Consider the following 7626-nt stretch of genomic DNA (forward strand, 5'->3'; position numbering starts at 1 on the left):
ATTGTGTTTAAGCCACATCACCAAAAACAAAACAAAAACCACAAAAAACCAGAGCTATTACCCTTTCACTGATGTGTCTTACAGATTGACATGACCAAAGTCATAAGTTTTCATTTAATTTCCAATTCCCTCTTTCACAATATGCACCAACTGAATATATGCTGTGAGAGCTATAAAATGTACCAAACATCTATGTCTTCAAAAAGAATGCATAAAAGTATTTTAAAGAATTTTTTTTGTTTAAAAGGTGAAAAAAAATAAAGAAATTGATTCACTCCCTTACTTCATGCATCCATAATCTAAACCAAAGCAAAATTTAAAAGCAAGAACAAACTACTGCTGCAAGTTTTTATAAGTCCATTTTCTCTGTACATACAAACTGCTCACTACTGAAGGGAAAAAAAGAATATAATCCATGGTGTCTGCTGATTCAAAGGGGAGAAATAAGGCTGTCATTAGTATCCAAAAACAGGTACATGGATGGTCTGCTTTTATAACATATATTTCTTTCTCTCTTCTGTTTTTCATATCCAAAACTTCTAAATGCTATTTTAGGGGCACAGCAGATTAGATTCCAGCACTTGGTGAACAGAATTCACAAGCTGTGACAAAGCTCTGTCATCTTCAGGGTGCAATTTTGTTTATATACACTGGTATGTATATATTTCTTTTAGATTTGGCTGTAGTGGACTGGTCATGGTTCAAGTGGGACTATACCAGTACATAGGTCAGGGACAGTCATTTTGGCTATGTACACATTCATAGTCGGTCCATGGCTCCCAACTAGTAGCACTATTTCTGAAGGTCTAATACACAAACTGAACCATCTGATGCACTGGCTCCAACTTTGTCTCCTGCTGCATTCCAGCAAACTTCAAAAATTCCACCTGTTCCCCTACAGCTGTGAACTAGAGCGCCTGTCTGTGTGTTCTAGATGTGCACGCATTTGTCAAAAGAACCACTTGCCAGATAGATACCTGCCGTCAGGACTGAACGCTACACTGTACACAGGCTCTTGGTGTTTTGTCAAAATATGGATACAAATCCCTCGGTCTACATCCCATAACCTAACAGTAGAATCAAAGGATGCACTTGCTAACATAAGATTGGCATTTAGATTATTTGTCCCTGGTCCTGTTGGACTCTACTTAATAGTATACATTTCTTTATTATGTGCTTGCAAATCATGGACACAATTGTCTTGTTTCATACTCCGTATCTTCAAAGTCATGTCATCAGAACAGGAGGCCAGGAGATTGCCAGTTGGGTCCCATTTGATAGCATTTACTTCATTCATATGTCCCTGGAATGTTTTAATAGGTCTGTCTTGTCCTAATTTGCAGGCATGAATGCACATATCTGTACTACAGGAAGCGAAGGTATTGTTGCTCTGCCAGTCAACATCCAATGCTGGTGCTGAATGAAAAGGAAACTGTTGCTTGGCTTCACCAGTATGTGCATCCCAAATAATTGTAGTCTTATCTACTCCAGCACTTAGGATGAAATATCCTTTCTTATTCCATTTTAATGCAAATACAGGGCCTTTATGCTGCCCTAAAGTGCTAGCAAGATTACCATCTTTAGTCCATATTCTGGCAAATCCATCCTATGAACCAGTTGCTAGAAGCGTACGTTCACTATTCCAATCTAGAGATGTTACATCCTTGTTACTTGAAACATCTTGTCCTCCTCGTATGCAATGTCTAAGTACTAACTGTGTGGAACCACCAGTGCTGTTTTCACTAAAATTCCATATTCTTGCTGTTGATTCTCCCAACCCTGATGCCAGAGATCACTAACGGGGTTCCAGGCACAGATGAAAACTTCAGATTGTTTAGTTTTTGAGATAGGGTTTTACTATGTAGCCTAGATTAGCCTTGAACTCATGCGACCCTCCTGCCTCAGCCATCTAAGTGCTGGCCTTACATGTGTGTGCCACCACACAAGGCACAGAATTGTTGCTGAAAAGAGGACCTTAGGCAAAGCAAATAGAAGATAAGCTTCTTATTTATCCAGTCTATACACACACACACACACACACACACACACACACACACACAAACACAAATTCACAAATTTTACCAGGGATGTAGCTCAGTGATCTTGCCCCTCCCTGGCAAGTGCAGGGTCCTGAGTTTGATCCCTGGTACCAAAAAAACAAAACAAAGAGAAGGTCAAGAATGATGACCTTAGCCAGATGTGGCATCACACGCCTCACAGCCTAGCATTCTGGGAGGCTAAGGCAAGATGGTCTTCAATTGGAGCCCAGCCTGGGGTCCAAACAAAAAATAATTTAAAAGGGCTGGGGATGAAGCACAGGGTTCAATTCCCAGCACCATAAAGAAAAAAAGAGAGATACAGGCTCCTGGACTTTTTTAGTGGCATGTTATGATACTGATGTGAGGGAATAGATGTAACTCACAAACCTGCTAGACATCCAAAGCTCGAGTTCATGTTCTCTAAAATTGAGGAATGAATTCTAGGAACAATGGAGGTTAAGAGTAGGAAAAATTTATTGAAAGATAGCTTCTGTCTAAGAGAGACAGAAGGGGGACCAGAAAGTGGGTTGCCCGCTCACCCAACTTCTCAAAGGTGTTTTATGGGACAAAGCCACGAGGGGAGATGGGCTCAAGGTGGGACAAAATTATAGTCAACTGAGTAAGATCACAAGTACAGTCGCTTAGGTAATATTGATCCAGTGAGAAATCAAAAAGTGGACGAAACTATGAACAACCAATAAGATTATGACAAGTATAGTTGCTTAGGTAATATTGATTAAATGGGAACCCAGGGCCAGGGATTTATCTCAGTGGTTCTGGTGCCTGCCTCGCAAGTGCAAGGTCCCGAGTTCAATCCCCAGTACCAAAAAAAAAAAAGGGAATCCAATGGAGAAGGGAGAAGCAAGTCACACAGCAAGCGTACAAGGAATGAGCAAGGATTTTCAGTAAGGGGTGGGTCAGGGATCTTAGAGACTTAGCTAGACCCTGTCTCAAAATTTTAAAAAAGGGTTGGGGATATAGCTCAGTACAAAGATCCTGGGCTCAATCCCAGTCCCACCACCACCATCAAAAAAAAAAAAAAAAAAGATAATACAGATGAAAGAACTTACTTCGAATAAATCTATCTGCCTTACACACACACACACACACACACACACACACACACTAGTATATTGCAGAGCAAAGAATGGAGGGCCTAGCGCAAGTACGCTACTGTTATCAGGTAGTTCCTTTAGAATTGGCTCCCAATTAAACATATTCCAGGTCCTTTTTGCCTCAAAGAATTGGACCGGACAAACCAGAAACAGTGCCCAAAGTTTGTGAGAACTAGCAAGAAGTCCTGCATAGGGGATCCTGGGAATTACTTGGCGCGGTCCTGGTATCTCCTAAGGAGCAGGTCCCGCTTGTCACTCCAGCCAGCTTGGCCACGCCCCCTCCCAGCTCACTACCCCTGACTCAGATCTTTAGCTGCTTTACACACGTTCTTCAACAGGTTCCCTCTCACTATAGTCCAGAGATCTCTACTAACAGAGGAATACTATTTGCATATGCGAATGGATAAATGCCTCTTCTATAAAGTCATGGAGATCCTGGGCAGTTGTGTTTGGGGGGGGGGGGGGCGGTACCGGGAATTGACGGACCTTGTGCTTGCCAGGCAGGCGGGGCCCCGCTGAGCTACACTTCACAGTTTTACGTATATTAACGAAGATGGACTGAATGGAAGGAAGTCTGGGGATACACTTGTCAGCGTCTCAGGAAGCCACTGTTTTGACCTAAGCCCCAAACACTGGGTCCTAACCGATCAGAATAAAAACCAAGCCGGGAATTTAGCTCAGCGGTTTCGCCGCCTGCTGCGCAAGCTCAAGGACCCGAGTTCGATCCCCGGTACCAAAAAACAAACAAAAAAACACCAAAATGGGACCACTCATACTGAAGTTCCACATCACCAAATCAAAAAACTAACTTGTTTGACCTAAGAAATCAAGAGAAATTAAAGCCAAATTTCACCAAAAGGCCAGTCCTAGCCAGGTAGGAAGGAGTTCAGGGTCAACCTAGCCTACGATGGTATGAGATGCTATCTCAAACGATAGAAGCTGGGCATGGTGGCACATATTATCATTTCAGCTACTGGACTTGATCCCCTGCACCGAAAAAAAAAATCAAAAACAGCGAGAATAAAAAATTAAATGTGATCAATTCACAAAGATTTATAGCCATATTCTACTAAATCAGTTCAGCCATGAGAACAGTTGAAATATCAGTCTCCTGCTCACTGGGATGACAAGTATGCATCACCACTCCCAGCTTCCTTTCTATTATTACTTGGAGAGATGTGGAGAAGTCACTAGGAGGCCTGGGCTGGGCTCAAACTTGTCATCAGCTGGCCTCAGCCTCCCCAGTGCAGGAACGGCAGGTGTTCACCACCATGCCCAGCTGCAGGCTCCTGTTTCTCAACCTCGGAGTTGATACATGGATGTTCCTTTTATTACTGTTCTCTAAGGTTTTTTAACCCTTTACATACATGATAGATCTAAAAATTCATCGAAATTAAAGCATAATTTAAAACGCTGGAGCCACTGTGATGGAGTTGTGCTTCATTATACCTCAGTGAAGACCAGAAGTTCCCCACTTTCTGAGCTCTGACCCGCAGGTGCCTAGAATGAAGGCCATACCTGGGCATTACTGCAACTGAATATTTATAGCGTTCTCACTGTCAAGGTTCTCTTTTGTTGCAAATGGCAGAAACCTAACTCACGATTATTTAAACCCAAAGGGCTTCATGGGGTATGTAGCAGGGAATATAAAATTGCTTCTAGAGCCTGGTGTCTGTAGTGCAGGAGGGAGTATAGGGAGGCTGAGGCAGGAGGACTTCTAGACCAGGAATTCTAGGCCAACCTGGGCAACATAATGAGGTCTCATCTCAAAAAACAGTAATAATAAACAGCAAAAGTTAAAAATGTCCTTGCGTCTGGCTTTAAGTACAGCAGATTGAGAGTCTCCAGCACCTGCCTGGGAGGCCGCTCACACCACTCTGTGTTGGGCTTTGTGCTCCCTGAGGTGGTTATCTGCACCTCCGGGCTTGCATCCTCCGCGCAGCTGCAGATCCCAGCAACAGACAGTGCCAGTTTCTCAACGTTGCTGGCAAAGGTCCTGAGGAGGTTGTCTCTGCAGGTTCCTCGGAGCCTGGAGGGTCTGCACCTTCCGTCTGCAGGTGGGGCCAGCAGTCCCGGGAAACCGTGTGTGAGCTCGGGAGCAGGTGCAGGCGAGGAAACAGGGAGGGAAAAGGTGTAAACATCACACTTCACTACCAATGGTAGGCTGGACTTCCATGCCCAACACCTTTCATTTGTTGCTCACAAAAATACTTTCAGATCCTCAATATACATTTCTGTTTCAATTTGGAGGGAAGAGGGGTATTAGAGATTGAACCCAGGGAGCACAGAGTTATCACCCCAGACCTTTCTATTTTTTTATGTTGAGACAGGGCATCATAAATAGCCCAGGCTGGCTCTGAACTTTCAATCTTCCTGCCTCAGGCTCCAAAGTAGCTGAGATTACAAGCATGTGCCACTGCATGTGGATTTGTGTTTCAAATTCTTAAGCTTTAGAATCATCACCAGAAAGAATATCTGAAACATAGGGGACCGGGGATTTAGCTCAGTGGTTTCGCCGCCTGCTGCAAAAGCACAAGGACCCGAGTTTGATCCAAGGTACAGAAAGAAAGAGAAGAGAGAGAGAGAGAGAGAGAGAGAGAGAGAGAGAGAGAGAGAAAGAAAGTAAAGAAATGGGCAGTCTAAAAAGAAAAGAAACAATGCCAGGCATGGTGGCACACACCTGTGATCCCAGCACTCAGGAGGCTGAGGTAGGAGGATCACCTCGAGTTCAAGGCCAGCCTGGGATGCATAGTGAGGCCCTGTCTCAAAATAAATAAACAATCAAACAAATAAATTAAAATTAAAAATATTTCATTGCTACACTGAAGAAAGTAATGTTTGTAATTGGTGTTGTATATGGGTATGGTTTATGTGTGAGAAACACTTCTGTGAGTTGAATAAGTGTTGTTAAGTTGTGAAATAGCATTTCAAGACTGCACTAGAGGACATTTATACAGGTGGGGGGGGTGCTGGGGAGGGTTGGTTTTTTGCCAGCAATTTAAACTGATGTTCGGTTAAGGTGCCAACTATGACTGCAATATTCTTATTATTCTTATCTGTTATTGAAATAGTTTTAGAAAACCTTGCTGAGACAATTAACAAATGCACTTGAGCAAGCAAAGAACTGGCCCTTGCTCTTCTTTCAATATACACAGTCCCAGTCTAGTGAGAACCATAATCTTAAAGGATTTCCAATAGTATTTCACATTTATTCAACACTATATGTTGGAAATTTTGGAATATCCAAACATTGGGAATGTTGAAAACTATAAAGGATAAAAATTTTTGGTTTTGATTTTTTTTGGAGTGGGGACCAGGGAGCGAACTCGGGACCTTGCGATTTCAAGGCAGGCCCCAGAACCACTGAGCTAAATCTCTGGCCCTGTTTTTGATTTTTGACACATAGTCTCACTATTTAGTCCAGGCTGGCCTCAAGCTTACTACATAGTTTAGACTGGCCTCAAATGGGTGATCCTCCTGCCTCAGCCTCCCAAGTGCAGAGGATAAAAACTGTAAGTAAGCATCTGTCTATAGCGATACTTCTTGTATAGCCATGTCAACAGCAGCTCACTTCAAAATACAGAAACCATGGAAACAGCCCAGATACCCATCAATAAATGAATGAATAAGGAAAATGTGGTATAAATATGCACTGGAGTATTATTCAGCCATAAAAGGATGAGTCTGACTCATTTGTAGGAAAATGGATAGATCTTGAGACTTTAATGTTAAGTGAAATAAGTCAAACAGAAGGTCAAGTATCACATGATTTCTTATTTGAAAAATTTAAAAGAAAGATGGTAGGAAACAGAGAGGTCAGAGTCTTGAGGGTGGAAAGACCAGGGAAAGGCAGAGAGGGCGAGTGAGAGGGAAGGGGACTGAAAAGATCAAGATCTGACACACAGCTGGGCATGGGACTCAGGCCTGTAATCCCAGCACTCGGGAGGCTGAGGCAGGAGAATTACCATGAGTTTTTTAGTCATGCTTCTTTGGAGACCTTAACTTTTTTGTTGTTTGTTTTGGTACTAGGGATCGAACTCAGGACTCTGCACTTGGAAGGCAGGCAAAGGAACCACTGAGCCAAACCCCCGCCCTGGAGAGCTTAACTTCTATTGGAGTGACCCTAGGTCAACATGCATACTAAAAATAATCAGGTTCAGGCATTTTCTGAACCCCAGGTCTATTCAAAGATGTATTGGGGCTGGGGATTTAGCTCAGTGGTTTCGCCACCTGCTGCGAAAGTACAAGGACCCGAGTTCGATCCCCAGTACCAAAAAAAAGATGTATCTACTATATTATTATAATAAGAGAAGACAACAAAAGAAAAACATAACAACAAAAGAAGAGGCCCAGTGTGGTGGCGCACACCTGCATTCCCAGCACTTGGGTGGCTGAAGCAGGAGGATCATCACAGGTTTGAGGGCAGCCTGGGCTACATAGTAAATTCAAGGCCAGCCTGAACTACATAGTGA

The 7626-nt window shown here is 43.1% G+C and overlaps 1 pseudogene; it reads right to left on the reverse strand.

Annotated features, from left to right (window-relative positions):
• Positions 1-280: 280 nt before the first annotated feature.
• Positions 281-1830, reverse strand: LOC101703181 (F-box-like/WD repeat-containing protein TBL1XR1 pseudogene; annotated as a pseudogene).
• Between the last annotated feature and the right edge of the window lie 5796 nt (positions 1831-7626).

This window comes from Heterocephalus glaber, unplaced genomic scaffold (genome assembly GCF_053883595.1).
Source record: "Heterocephalus glaber isolate CG9 unplaced genomic scaffold, H.glaber_assembly_v1.0 deba00001608, whole genome shotgun sequence".
In the NCBI taxonomy this organism is placed as follows: Eukaryota; Metazoa; Chordata; class Mammalia; order Rodentia; family Bathyergidae; genus Heterocephalus; species Heterocephalus glaber.